Raw genomic sequence first — 15,513 nt, 5'->3', positions numbered from 1 at the left:
CATCTTCCCGGAGAGGTTGATGAGGTAGGTTGGATTGAAGCAGATGTTCCCGAAGCTTGACACTGTCCCGCAGACTGCCTTGGCGCTAACCACGGAGAGTTGAAGAGAGTGGGCCATCAAATGGGCTCAGAGGAACATTTGGTTCTTGAATTCTTCTGTCAGTGCTCTATGGGTGTCAGATTCCTATATGCGGTGGAGGAAAGCTGCTACTCCGGAGGAACGCGAGAGACTGAGGAAGCGTGAACCTGTTGACTACAAGGTTCGCGAGGTGGAAAAGGAGAAGGAGAAGCATCTGACTGAGGGAGAGGAAGAAGCCGGGTTTCGAGTTGTTCATCCTTCGAAGAAACCGAAGACTTCTCCTGCCGTCGAGATGGTGGTTGGAAAAAGTTTCTGATGGTCGAGAAACCTTTTCGTCAGAAATTTTGGTCGATCGACTGATATGGTTGGTCGATCGACCACTGGCGTTTGGTTCAAATAGTTCCTGGTCAGAAACTTTTTCATCAGAGATTCTGATCGATCGACTGATGTTGTTGGTCGATCGACGTGTGGTACCGCGAGAGAGTTCGTTTCGCACTGAATTTAAATCTGACTTTTCATCATTTTCCGAGTCTTTTCTTGGCTTATCAGGACCGTCATATGAGAGACCACTGCGGAGGTGAATTACATTAAGTGTCTCAATAGGAACCTCACGATTGCTTGAAGAATCAGCGATTTGGTTAGCCGCTAAAATCTCCAACTGCTTCTCGAAATTCCTTGCAGATTCAATTCCAGCTTCTTCTATTTTCGTGACTTGAACCAAAAGAGCTCGGATTATTTCTCTCAATTCCACGGTCTCATCTGAGTTATGAACAGGAATTTCAATTTTTTTCTCGGAAGCCTTAGAAGTCTCGAGCTTTTCGAGCCGGGCATTAATAGAAGCTATGAGTGTCGCAACGGCACTCATTTCATCACTTGGCTTTCGCAAATTTCCACGCGAACTCCCATATTCAGCTCTATGAACTGCCATCTCCTCAATAGTGTTCCAACCTTTATTAGACTCCACATTGTTTTGGAACCTACCATTTGCAGCCGCATCAAGGATGACTCTGTAGTCAGCGTACAAGGCATTATAAAATTGGTTGCAAAGGTACCACTGCTGAAAACCGTGGTGAGGAACAGATCGAACTAATTTCTTGAAATGGACCCATGCTTCATGTAATTCCTCATCGGGTCCTTGCTGGAAATTTGTAATTTGACTTCTCAAAGCATAGGTTTTCACAGGCGGATAGTATCTTTTGTAGAAAGACAAAGCTAGGGATGTCCAGTTTGTAACTCCAGCTGCTACCTTATCAAGGTAGCGGTACCATTCACGCGCATAATCTTTCAAGGAGTATAGAAATAATGTCTCTTTTACTTCATCTTGGGTCACTCCAGCCGGTACAGGTATGGAACAGCAATAATCCGTGAAGATATCCAAATGCTTCCCAGGATCTTCATCTGGTAATCCCCCAAATAGGTTCCGCTCCACTAAAGAGATGTGAGAGGGGCGGATGTCAAAAGTCCCCTGTGTAGGAACAGGAAGGCTAAATCCCTGAGGAATATATTGTACCTTTGGCTGAGAATGATCATATATCGTTGGCATGATTGTAGCAAAATCGGGAGTACTCAAGTCTTCCTCTCGAAATCTTCTTCTAACTGTGCACAAGCAAAACTAGAAGGAAAAGATAAGCAACGGCCTCAAGGAACCAAAGTTCCTTGAGACAAGAAAAATAAACTAAAAATAAAGCAAACAGAATTACACCGTCTCCCCGGCAACGGCGCCAAAATTTGATACCGTCGTTTTGTATCAAAATAAAATTTGTAAACCAAACTAAAACTATAGCTAGTGATAGTAAGGGTCGAACCACAGAGAGACGAGATCAATTCTATTTGCTATTTTTAATCTATTGTAGTAACAATTATGGGGGGGGGGGGGGGGGGAAATCTGAATGAAATTTAAAATAGAATATAGAAAGCAGCTAGGAACTTCGGTTCACCATGGCTTAAAAGTCAGTCAAGTAAAATCAAGGTCTGTACAATACCGTCTCAGGGTGTCAAATAGTTCCTCTAAGTCCCTATTCGAACTAAGACTCTCGGTCTTCTTTCACCCTAGAAAGAAACTAGCTTGCTTTCGCTCCACTAGTCTTTCCAATTACTTGTAAGAAATCTAACTCCGCTAATCTCTCAATCTAGCAAAGGGGTAAAATCTCACAACAGTAAATAAGACCGGTACGGGTTCAACCTAGACTTAATAAAATCAACTCATGACGCCATGGATTCCCTAATTCCTAGTATAGGAATTTAGCTACGCATGATTAAGAATATGACAATTGTAAAATTAAAGATATGGAATAAAATTGACATGATTGAATTAGAATTAAAACTAAAGGACTAAAATTAAATTGCTTAAATATAAATTAGAAGAAAATAGAATTAAAATAAACAAACAAGTGAAAATTGAAATTGAATTAAAGCTTACTAAAGGATTTGATGAACAAAACAATTGATTGAAATCCGTAGTCTCTACTTCTTCGTTCCCAAAAACTAGATCTAAAACTTCAGTTGTTCACTAATGAAAAGCATAACCTAAATTATTCGTTGCGTTCCCCTAATAATAGTTCTGCCCAAAAAAGTAAATTACAAGTGGGCTTCCAAAAGATAAACGCGTAAAAAGAACCCGCAACTTCGAAACCTGGTCGATCGACCAGCTGACACGACCGTTCGACCGTCCAGTACAGTGATGGCAACGCTGCTTCTCTGTTAAACTCCATGGTCGATCGACTGTATTCTCTGGTCGATAGACCAGATGTGCTGTGGCAGCTTCCAACTTCATGCACGTATCCCAAGACGATCTAGTTCCGAGCTTCTAACTTCATAGTTTCCATAAAATGCCCCCGGGAACAGATAAAGGCTCGATTTAGCTTACTTCTGGTCATTCCTACAATAATGACATAGGAAATACAAAATAAACCGTTTCGGGAGAAATAATAGCTTAAAGCTAATAATTACGCATAGAAATACGTGCCAAAACGCTAATGAAGTGTATAGAATATGCACGTATCATACTCGAAGATTCTTGATGCCTAAACTTACTGCCGCTTGCAATCCAATGAGATAGGCTTCGTATTCTGCAGCGTTATTTGTCACCTCGAAGTCGAGTTTGACAGAGATTGGTGTATGCTCGCCTTCAGGAGAAATGAGCAACACCCCTATTCCAAATCCTCTTAAGTTCGATGCTCCATCAAAATAGAGGTCCAGCAGTCTACATCTGTTTGGAGTATATCCTCATCCGGAAATGACCAAGTGTCTATCGTTTATGTCTCATTGATGGGATTCTCTGCGAAGAATTCGGCAACGGCGCGCCCCTTTATGACTTTCAAAGGCACATACTTAAGATCGAACTCAGAGAGCATCAAAGTCCATCTCGCTAGACGTCCATTGAGAACTGGTTTCTTGAAGAGGTTTTTGACAGGATCCATTTTTGAGAATATTTTGACGGAGTAGCTAAGCATGTAGTGGCGTAGCTTCTTCGTTGCCCACACAAGAGCGAGGCATGTCTTCTCGAGTGGTGTGTATTTGCACTCGTACTCCAAGAACTTCTTACTAAGGTAGTATATGGCTCTTTCTTCTTTTCCTATGGTTTGAGCTAGCATGGCGCCCATGGCCGTTTCAGTTACCGTGAGATATAAACCAAAAGTTTGATCTCGTTGGGGTGGCATGAGCACTGGCGGTTTGGCTGGTATTTCCTTGATTCGGTCGAAAGCCTTCTGACTGTCATCATCCCACATGGTGTGATCTGTTTTCTTTAACTTCTTGAATATGGGTTCGCAGATCATGGTGAGTTTCGATATGAATCGACTGATGTATTGTACCTTGCCTAGGAATCCCCTAACTTCTTTCTCTGTTTGAGGTTGCGGCATTTCGATTAAAGCTTTGATCTTTGAAGGGTCTATTTCTATACCTCTTTAGCTAACCACGTATCCCAGGAGTTTGCCAGATGTCACTCCGAATGCGCATTTCTGAGTATTGAGCCTCATGTTGTACTTCCGTAGCCTCGAGAAGAATTTGCGAAGGTTCGCAATGTGTCCCTCTCTTTCCTTGGACTTGACAATCATGTCATCTACGTATACCTCAACTTCTTTATGCATCATGTCATGTAAGAGCGTGGTTGCGGTGCGTTGGTATGTAGCTCCGGCGTTGATTAACCCGAACGGCATGACCGTGTAATAGTAGGTTCCCCATTGAGTGACAAAGGCGGTCTTATGCATGTCCTCTAAGGCCATATTGATCTGGTTATATCCCGCGTATCCATCCATGAAGGATAGCAACGCGTGATCCGCTGTATTATCCACTAATATGTCGATATGTGGTAGAGGAAAGTCATCCTTAGGGCTTGCTTTGTTTAAGTCTCTAAAGTCAACACAAACACGGATTCTCCCATCCTTTTTGGGTATGGGTACTATGTTAGCTACCCAGTCTGAGTACTCAGAAACTTTGATGAACCCGGTATTGAATTGTTTATCGACTTCTTCTTTGATCTTGAGAGCCCATTCTGTCCTCATTCTTCGAAGCTTCTGTTTCACGGGTTTGAACCCTGGTTTGATTGGGATTCTGTGCTCTGAAATCTCCCTGTCGATCCCTAGCATATCTTTGTAGGACCAAGCAAAAACGTCTTTGAACTCGTGTAGGAGGTCTATGAAATTGGCCCTTTCGGTGGGGCTCAGGGTTGTCCCTATCCTATGTTCTTGGGGTTCTAGTTCAGTTCCTACGTTGATGGGTTCAATATCTTCTATCACTGGTCCCTCTTCCCCTTCTTGTAGTATTTCTTTGGCTATGTAGGGAGGTATTTCGATTAAGTCAGGGTCTGGGTCATTATCATCATCATCGTAAACAGAATTGCATTCAAGATAACACGAAGAGTAAGCAGAACCTAATTTATTCATATTAAGATTTGAGAAAAGTTGAAACAAAGAAGCCATATGTTCTGTGGTCAGTGGCGGTAAAGGGACAGTGGTTGGGACAATTCCCGAACTACTGTTGCTATTCGATACTAGGCTAGGAGAAACGAGGGGAGTGGGAATGACGACAGGAGGAGACTCTCTAAGAACTTCTCTAGACTCCGACTCTGACTCCGACTCTGACTGACTCGAATTCATCGTCTTCTGATTCTCCTTTGAACATCTCTCCTTCTCCAGTAGTGATCTTGAAGAGTCTTCCTTGATTGTTTATCCACTTGATCGATTTTCTCCATCCTTTCTGCTGATTGGTGTTGATTTCTGTGATTAACGCGGTAGGGTTGAAGTGATCATCTTGAAGTATCATAATAATCATCTCGTCCTGCGCGGCTCTAACATATCGATCTTCTCCAAATAGTAGACTCACGGCTTGTTCGTCTAGGCAAGGTGCTTGACGAGTCTTGACGGTAGGAACCGTTTCTGGAGGAATGAAGTAGCAATCGTGAAAGATCTCGATTCCGGCTAACTTCCTTTCGAGATAATGCCAAGGTTCGGGAGATCCATAAAAGAATTCTTGACTTCCTTCCCTAACGAAGTATCCATTTAGGGTAGGGAGATAGGGTCGCATTTGGATTCCCACATTCTTACGGTTTTGAATTTGAGTGAGCATCTCGAGAACTTCCTCTTTGGTGGGTTTGTATCCTAATCCAAGGGGTATTCTTTGTGAATTACCCTCCTTGTAGGGGGCAATGGTGCTCCTTCGGATAGGATTCAAAGGCATTCCCGGGAAGTATCCCTGGGTTTTGAGTATATGGTTGACCACTAGGTTAGAGTATGGATTGAAGTATAATGGTGCCAATTCACTCTCTATGACATTTATGATATGGAAGCCCCCAAGCTCGTGTACTGGATCTGTAAGGACTTGATTGCTTGAATTCTTTTTGATGATTGCCTTGATGGGCGACGAAGTGATCGTCACCACCTTACCATTTAGTGGGATTTTGATTTTCTGGTGGAGTGTGGATGTTATCGCTTTGGAAGCGTGAATCCAGGGTCTTCCCAGAAGTACGTTGAAGGATGCCTCAATGTCTACTATTTAGAAATTGACCTTTCGCTCAATCGGCCATGTGGCTATGGTTAGGTCAACGAGTCCCACCACCTTTCGTCGTGTTCCATCATATGCGCGAACACCTTGATTGGTAGGAGTCCAATCTGATTCTTTCATGCCTAATTTATATGCCATTTTCAAGGGTATGACATTGACTGCGGAGCCATCATCTACTAAGGTCATTGGCACATTCTTCTTTAAGCAAATGACGGTCATATAAAGAGCCAAGTTATGACTAGCGTCGAAGGGTGGCAAATCCTCATCCGAGAAAGTGATAGGATTACTTAGCTTTGGTGATTCTTGGAAGACCAAGTTGACCACGTCGTCGGGTGTGGAGTTATGTGCCACATTTAGTTTGGCCAAAGCTTGCAACAAAGCTTGGCGATGTGGGAATGAGCTTGACACTAGTTGCCAGACTGAAAGATCAGCCTTTGTCTTTTGTAGTTCCTTTAGTAGATGGTCGGTAGAGCCTTCTTCATTATCACTTGGTGTGACTACATTGGTTGGACCGTTTGCTATGGGACCATTTTGAGAAGTATTTTGGTATGGGCGCCCTGAACGAGTGAGGTGATCTACATCTTGATCTTCACAATTCTGGACTATTTCCTCACTGATTTTGACTAAGTAGTGTTCAGTGAGATACAGATCTTCGTCATCGTCAGCCCATATTCCATTGATAGTACCAAGTTCCCTCATTCTTATGATTTCAGCTTCTAATTAGATAATCTGGTCGACTAGTTCATCAACCATGGCTACTACTTCTTGCATTGTGGTGTTTTGAGAGAAAACTAGTGGTGCACGTTATTTAGGTGTGGCGTTGGGGCCACGTAAGGTTGCCACTGTACTCTTTAGTTCCAATACTTGCCTATCCACACTTTTTGCCCATGCGATGAAATCAGTGATGGTTGGGGAAATGGTGGAATAGTTCCCTTCATTTTCTATTGCATGAACTTCGTCTTCGACTGGGGAAATGAGATGTGAACAATCTATGGTAGATTCTTCATTTGTAATCACTAGAACTCCAAGAGGATTCTTAGTGTTGTTAGGCTTACCTCCAAGTGGTATTGGTAGGCGACCGTCTTCAATCATGTCTTGAAGTACATTTTTCAGTTTGTAGCATTTCTCTGTATCATGTCCCTTACCTCTATGGTATTCGCAGTATGAATTTTCATCCCAGAACTTGGATTTCTTTTCTGGTTCAGGCGTAGGGCCTATGGGTTGAAGTTTCCCAGGTTTCATCAATCTTTTTAGAGCGTTGGAATATGTGTCCCCTAGATTTGTGAATTTCCTTGGAGGGGTACTCTTTTTAGATGGCTCAAGGAGGTTAACTTCATCAGTCTTGCTAGTAGAGCCGTAAGAACGACTCGTTGAGCCTCGGTATCCACGACTTATCGTTTTGGACAAGAGCCCTTTACGAATGTCATCTTCGATCCTTGTCCCTAGTACAGTCAAATCTTTAAAAGTCTTGATGTTTTGATACCTCAAATGATTTGCATAGATGGGCTTTAGGTTGTCCACGAATTTCTCCACAAGGGTAGCCTCATCCGGGCGTTCAACAAGTTGAGTACTAGTCTTCCTCCACCGACTTAGGAAATCGGTGAAACCTTCTTTGTCATTTTGGGTAAGAACCTCTAAAGTGCGCATGTTGACTTGGATTTCAGCATTATCTGCATATTGTTTAGCAAACTCGATTGCGGCATCGTCCCAAGTAGCGATTTTCTTGTGATCTAGCGAATAGAACCATTGTTTTGGGATGGTGTCAAGAGATGAAGGAAAGATCCGTAAAAACATCTCGGGTTTAATGCCTTTGATAGACATGTAATTCTTGAGGGCACAGATATGGTTCAAAGGGTTTTCATGCCCCTTGAATTTAGGGATATTCGTCATGTTGAAGTTGGTTGGCAACTTGGAACTCACGGCCTCATATTTGCGGTTATTCTCCCTATAAATGTCATCCCCTTTAAGATACATCAATTGCTCCTCTAAGTATTGGAGTCGTTTCTCAGATGCAGTCATACCCATGGGAGGGCTTTCATCCCCGAAGTCATTCACGAAGTCATCAACGATTTCACTTTCTCGAGGAGGCATCCTCATTTCCACGGCATATATTCGGCCCTCAATGGTGTCAAGGCGAACATACACTTGTTCTTGAGTAACTTGGAGATGAACTAGCGCGGTTAGGATTTGATCATTACTATCCTGGAGTTGATTGAATTTCACGTCGCTTGTTCCAGGCATCCTGGAAACTGAATAAGAGATAGATGATGAATCAAAACACGATCGACCACTCTAGCACACTTACTTGAAGAGAAATGTTTGGACTCGGGAAGTGGGAGTGTGCCACTTGTGTCAGTGAGTTTTGAGGAAATGACAAAGTTTGAAAAAGGTTGGTCCTAGTCAACTTTAGTGTAGTTGTAGGAGTGGACTCGAAGTGAGGTTTTAAAGTGGGTTTTGAGGCCCGAACTTTGACTCGACAATTGGACAGAGTTTCGGCTTTGTTTCGCGCTAATATTAGGCCCAAGTTCGAAATTTTACACTTTAAAGAAGGATTTTGAATTTTATAAAAATCGTCATGGTTTTGTTTAGAAAAAGGTGATCACGTATGGTACAAATAATATATAAGCATTATAGCGGAATGCTGAGTGCATTTAGAAGGGTTTTGGTTTAAAGGGTGGGTTGCCACACCGAACAATCAAACCCGAAGTCTGTGGAGAGGCTCGTACCAAACAAGAGTAAGGCCGATTCCTAGTCCATTTCCTCAAGTAGTGAAAGTCCTTGATACAAACAATAGTAAGTACCATGGTATGGATGACGTCAATCGCTATTCATCCTTAGGCCCAAATAAGAATTAGGACCGTTTAGATGGGACGATTGGTCGAATGGGTTGGGATGGGCCTAGGAAGGCCGAATGAAACGATCTAGGAAGACCGAGTTATGAAAACCGACAATTGTCTTGTACAAACTATTCCCTAACCTTGTTCAAGTTTCACCCTTTTGGCTACACGTAAGTGTATTATCCCCAGCGGAGTCGCCAAACTGTGGACGCGGGCCACGGGGGCGCTTGGGAAACAAGCGTTTGCATTTGTGGAGTCGCCACCAATTTATTGTGGAAAATTGGAAACCGTTCGAATACTTCGCGTCATGTCAAGACACAAAGTAGTGACATGAACACCAAGAACTCGTTACCCTTAGCATTCTATGTCTAGAATGACTCTCGTGGATGCCAATGAACACGGATGTTCACAGAGATCTGGAGTAAGAGGTGAGGGTACGTATTAGGAAGCTCTTTTGATCGAACACCTAATCCCGCCCGCCTCGATAGCGGCCTCTACTAATGATTAGGGAAAATCGTCTATACTCAATATATTGTCGATTATATGCATGCAATGCAACATCCATAGAATTAATCCTAGCATATGAAGATTAATACTAAGTCGGTGAAACATGTAGTTTTAACATACAATTAGGTCGAATCGGGATTTAAGTTCAATTACATGTGAAAGCATATAAGCAATAAAAAGTACAATGATAAATACAATAAAGGAAAATTACAATAATTGAAAATTACAATAATTACATCGGGTTTAATGATTTATGTCGAAAATACATCTAAAATGGCTAATTTGGAAAAGAAAGAATAAATGAATGAACGAACAGGAATTAGGGTGATAATACGAATAATAGTTAATCAAATACGTAAGCTAAACTAGGTCAAGGCAAAATGGGAGTTCAGAGACAGAAGTCAACCAGGAACAGGCGCAGCAGAGCTGTGCCATCTGGAAGAGGCGCAGCAGTCACTGCGTCTGTTCCTTGGCTCAGTTCTGGCTGTGAAGCCGGAATTGCAAGTCGTTAATATTCGTTGGTGATTTTAATGCTTGATTAATAATATTTACTCGGATGAAAGTGATTAGCTGTAACACCCCGTAATTTCGGACCGTTATTATATTGCGAAAGTAATTTATTAATCAAGTTGAATTTAAAATTAATGTATTTGAAGTAATAATAATTCAATGAAATGTAATTCTATTATATTTTGAAGTAAATTATTTAATTTGATAGTTTCGAAATGTTTAAAAATAGTTTAAACCATGTAAAAACCTTTTATATCGAAATAAGGGCATATCGGGAAAAATGGCGATTCTTTTGAAAATTGGGCAAACGATTTTGGAAATGGGTCATATGAGTACTCAATATTCTCGTAATCTCGTGTTTAAGAATTTTGGCATTGTCGGAAATTGCATTTGACGGACGGTTCTAATTATCGTCGAAACGAGCTAAAACCGACTAATGAAATTCCGCCACATACCCCGCTCCTTCCCTCCTTTCCAAGGCACACCTCCTCTTCCTCCTTCCCATTTCTTCCTAGGACTTCTTTTGTTCTTGTTTTGTTTATCTTGACCGAAATCCACAAAGAAAAATAATCAAATAATCTTACAATCGTAATTTCATCATAACTTCTTCGTTTCTAGTCCGATTTTCGCAAAATTTATATTTTCGGAATCCTCTCTTCAAGATCTACATCCTAGTATGTTTTAATTTCAGTTTTCATTATGTTGATTTAAGATGATTTTGGGGCATAATTTCGGTTTTAGTGATTATTGTTGTGTTTTTGTTGTTTTTAATAGGTGAAGATTATGAGGATGATATAGGGGACTCCTATATAGTAGAGGATGATGGGTAGCTACTGTTTTTAGGGTTTTCTCAAGGGTTATTTGCCTTTTTCTAGCTTAAGGTAACATATTTCGAGTTACTCGACGATTAAATGTCACATCTTTGCTTTTTGTATGATTTTTGTGAAGGTTATTTGAGTAGTTTATTTCACATGAAAATTTAGGTTAAATTCATGTCTTTTGTATGTTAAGTTCACTTATTAGTATGGAAATGAAATGGGAATGATTAATTGATGCTTCAGACGATGTTAAATTGAACAAAAATGGAGAAATGGAGGGTTTGGGGTGGCGGCCAAGCAGCTCAAAGAGTTCCTAAGAGCCCCAGCAGCCCACGGCAGAGGCCACAGGTTGGCCCGGTTGGCCCGTTGCTTGTTCGCGGTTTTTCATGCATTATTTGTCGTTTCGGGTTTATTAATGTTATATTTAGTATAAGTAACAAATGGGTAATCTTTTGAAATGAATCATATTAGTAGTAAATATAATGTTGATGGTAAAATTATGTTTATATTGGTAGTTGCACATGTTAGGATAGGTTATGATATGAAATTGTAAAGAATAGGCTTAAAATGAATTTTATAGCGATAATTGCAATGTTTTGGTGATTAAGTTTAAAATCGAGCCTTGGTCCCTTTGATGAATCGATGTCGATCAAGCGTGTGATTGGTCACCGCGATTTAACCCGCACTGCCGCAGATCTGGGGTTGCGGGTAAAAATTCGGTTGGATGTAAATTATTGTGAAAAATGGATAATTGGCCTTATTCTTGTTTTAGGCCATTTATTATGTTTTTAGTTCACATGTGTTGTTGGTTGAATTGAATAGTTTCTTATATTGTAGAAACGGCCTTAGATTCCCTGGAACCTTTAATATTGTTAATATAACTTGAAATGGAATTGGTATTGAATACTTCTTGCAGGTTGTGTTTGTCATAGATAGGCCTTTATAGTCTTTGACGAGTATATGTTCACTGCTTAATAGCCTTTGTGTTCCTGACTTGGTGGGATTATATCCAAGTTGGGGCATGACCTCGTTACTTATTTTGATAGTAAGTGGTCAGCTTAAGTACTAGCCAACCCTTTGGTGGACTCCTTAGGGTACTCACTTTGTTTTAGAAAAATTGTGAGTCTTGGGTGCGGTGGTGTGTATCCGCATGTCTAGGTCTGCGCAGATTTTAGGCTAGGGTTGTGTTGTGTCCTGGCCATGTTTTGATAGAACCTGTGAGCCAGGATACCGGTTCGATTACCTTCCCTACCTCGTGGTATAGACTCGAATTACAGAGTGACTATTGACCGTACTAAGAACTTATGCCTGTCTTTGATATATTGTCCTTTCTTGTATGGTGATTTTATGAGTTGTAATAGGTGAGATGCAAGCCGGTTACAATTGATAAAGTTTGGATTACTGCTTGTTATATGTTTCACATGATAGTTTAATTTGGTCAGTTTAGAGTTCACCTGTTAGAATATTTGATATCTAGATTATTTGTGATGTGGTTTACATGTTACGTTACATGTTACATTAAATATGACATTTCGTGGTGGGAGGACTCAAGTTACTCCCCACCTGAATTGTGGCTTTCGTGTTTGTATAAAATGCGATTGTGAGTTGATGATGATTAGATGGGGTCACTGAGGACGAGCTAGTGAGCAAAAGAACCTTGGACTTAGTTTGGTTATTTTGTAGTAAACCTTTAAACATTTGGTTGTGTTTATACTTTGAAGGGACATATGTCTCCCTCTCTTACTTTGGTTTGTATCACTTTATTCTCGCGACTTTAGCATGTTATGTAAATTAGGGTGTTAGTATTTGCAGGTTTTGGCACTCTTCATTTGGAAGTGTTTGTGGTTGGTTTAGAAAAGTTTTTAAATTACAGGTTTTATCTGGTTGAACCAATTACAAACATATCCTGTCAGTTTTTCTGTAAAATTTTACGTGTTTATTTTACGCTAAAAATGAGGGTGTCACAGTTGGTATCAGAGCTTGTTACTCCCGACGCACGTTTGTGCACCCTACTTAAAATCACTTGACCTTTAAGTAATAAACTTGAGAGATGGGTAGGATGGGTAGATTTAGGATTTTATGTGGTAGTCTGTTTGTGATTGCTATTTGTTAGATTCTAACCAATATTTTCTTTTGTAAGATGGCTCTCCAAGAAATGTAGATAATGCAATCTTACAAGCTAGGTTTGTTGATTGTTAGTTATTAATTTTGGTGCTGTTAAAGATTGGTTATGCCAAATGAAGAATGCTTCCACTTTCTCGATATTTCTTTCCGTATTCAGTGTATCTTACCTTAATCTTCCAATCTCGTTGTTTATTCGTCTTTCAAATTCCTCTTCTCTCGCCTTGGTAACTACTCTTCAATTCTTTCTCCCGATTCATCCTTGGTTCGTTTTCTTCTTATAATAAGAGTCCTTGTGGACACCTTCCTTTTATTCCGCGGGATAGTCCCCTTGTTCCAGAGAACCCGGTTTTGAGGGAATGTATCATTGGAGGACGTGAACGAGTTGAGAAATTGATTGTTTAAGGTTTGAGTTGTATATGAGAAGATAACTTGGGATCCTTTGGTTAGTCTTGTTAGTTGTGCTTGATGTGAGAGCCTAGTGAGTTGAGAAACACCTTGGGATTTATGTCTATTGAGAGCTTGTTTGTTATAGGTGATTGAGCATGGGTACTACCTTAGCACATAAGTTGGAATGAACCTAAGCTACTTCATTTGAGAGTCTCGATGTTTCTTGTGGAGAATTAAAGGAATGATAGTTAGCCCAATCTTTGTAGGCCTTGAAAAGAATACAATAGGACATTGACGTTGCTTAATGGATTGGTATCGTACCTTGGAATTAGTTAGTTTGTTAAACCTTTTGAGTTGACCAAATCTAGTATAGAGTAGCCCTTGTTGACCTTTTGAAATTTGAGAACACGTGGTTGACCTTATTAATCATATCTGAATTTGGGAATTTTGGTGGAAAGTTGTTTGATGTAGTTCGTGAGTTCAAAGATGCGATTCTAATTTATGGTATCGGAGACTAGAAGTACGAAGTGGTGAGATGATAGAGTAAACAAGCCATGGTACTTGGGGATGACATAGCAAGTGGAGTTCGATGACGAGAATTGTAAAGGAGATACTTTAGGACTTTGATGGTAACAAATGAATTTGTGTGGTGAATTGATTTTGGCTCTTGGAACCAATTGAGTTGAGGAAAACCTACCAATGTGAGGTCCTTGTTAGTCCTACGATTGGGTAGACTTTTGAGTCTTTGTTGAGCACCTTAGTGATGTAACCTTATCATAGCGATCATAAGCTTTGAGGAGTGTTTGGTTAAGCGGTAACCCTTTCTTTATGCCGCTTCTGTTCTCCTTTCCTTCTCTTTAACGTTCGTTGAACCCTGTTCTTATGCCAAAGTTTACGTATCTTCTTCTTGCCTGAGATATCTTCTTAACTCGAATACCTCTTATTTTTGTCAACCGTTATCTTTACGGTCCGACTCCTTATTTCCTAACATGTCATTTGTTCCTTGCTTATCCTTCCTTAACGCCTTTTTATAATACTCTCTCTTTTGAGAAATGTTGGCCTTGGTTGGACATCATGACCTTTGAAGGGATTGTTGTGTTTGACCCTTTCCTGGTTTTGAGAGGATTTGATATTGGAAAGACTTAGGTAGTGTGATGAGACATACTTGATGGTTCTTATACCTATAGATCCTTGATAAAGTGAGTACGTTGGATTGATGGATTTTGTGTGTCAAATGTGAGTTGCATTGGTTACTAAGGTTATAGAACATGGCATTGTTGTTTATGTTTGGGTACTAGTGCCTAGTACTTGACTTAAAATGGATGAAACTGAATGGTGGATTTGAGGATATAGGATTGACTAAGTAGACGAGTTTTTGGTTGGCTTCCATAATCACTCTGGATATGAGGGTTTGATAATGTATATGTTACCGTGTGAGAAATGTTAAATGTGGGATTATTAGTTGGTTTTAGTGAGTGATATTGATTACTACTTGAGCTATGGTATGAGAGTGGGAGTAAGCTACATTATTGGGAAGTTTTAGCACTTGTTTTAATAACTAGAAAGGGTAATGGTATGGTTGACACCAATTGCTAGGTTAAAGAACATAGTTTCAATTTATGGTTTTAGGAACTCTGAGGTGATAAAGTGTTGTTACAATTAAGACCTTGTTTCTTGGGAATTTGATGGTAAGTAAGTTTTAGGATGTCAAATTTGAAAGAATACTCCTTGGGATGTTGATTACCATAATGGATTGGTGATGTGATTTGATATTAGTTGGCTCTTGAGAGTTCTTGAGTTGAGAGAGACTTAGTGTCTAGAAGAATTTGTTAACCCTATAGACTTATAGACCTTGAGGTCGCATTGAGTACTTGAGATGATGGGATGATGTTGTAGCTGAGTGTAAATCCGCTTTTGGAAATCCTTAATAAGTAAAAGGATAGAGAAGCTTGAGATCCTATTGATTTTTCAGATTTTGGGGTTGGTATGTTGCTACCTTGTTTTGAAATGAGAATCTTGTGGTATATTTGAGGAACTTTCTCTTGGAGCTTATAGCTTGGTATTGGGATTCTTGATTAAAGGTTTATTTGTTATGAGGAACCCATAGTTGACACTAGTTGGATACGAATATAGCTTTGTTGGAAGCCTTGACCTTAGACTTGTGAAAGTTGATCCTGGATGTTTGAGGATTTGGGGCGATGAGATCACACTTATAGTGGAGTACCTTGTTTCAGGAAACAGATTAGGATGAG

Source organism: Silene latifolia, chromosome 1 (genome assembly GCF_048544455.1).
Source record: "Silene latifolia isolate original U9 population chromosome 1, ASM4854445v1, whole genome shotgun sequence".
NCBI lineage: Eukaryota > Viridiplantae > Streptophyta > Magnoliopsida > Caryophyllales > Caryophyllaceae > Silene > Silene latifolia.
Note: the sequence above shows the minus strand (reverse complement) of the source record.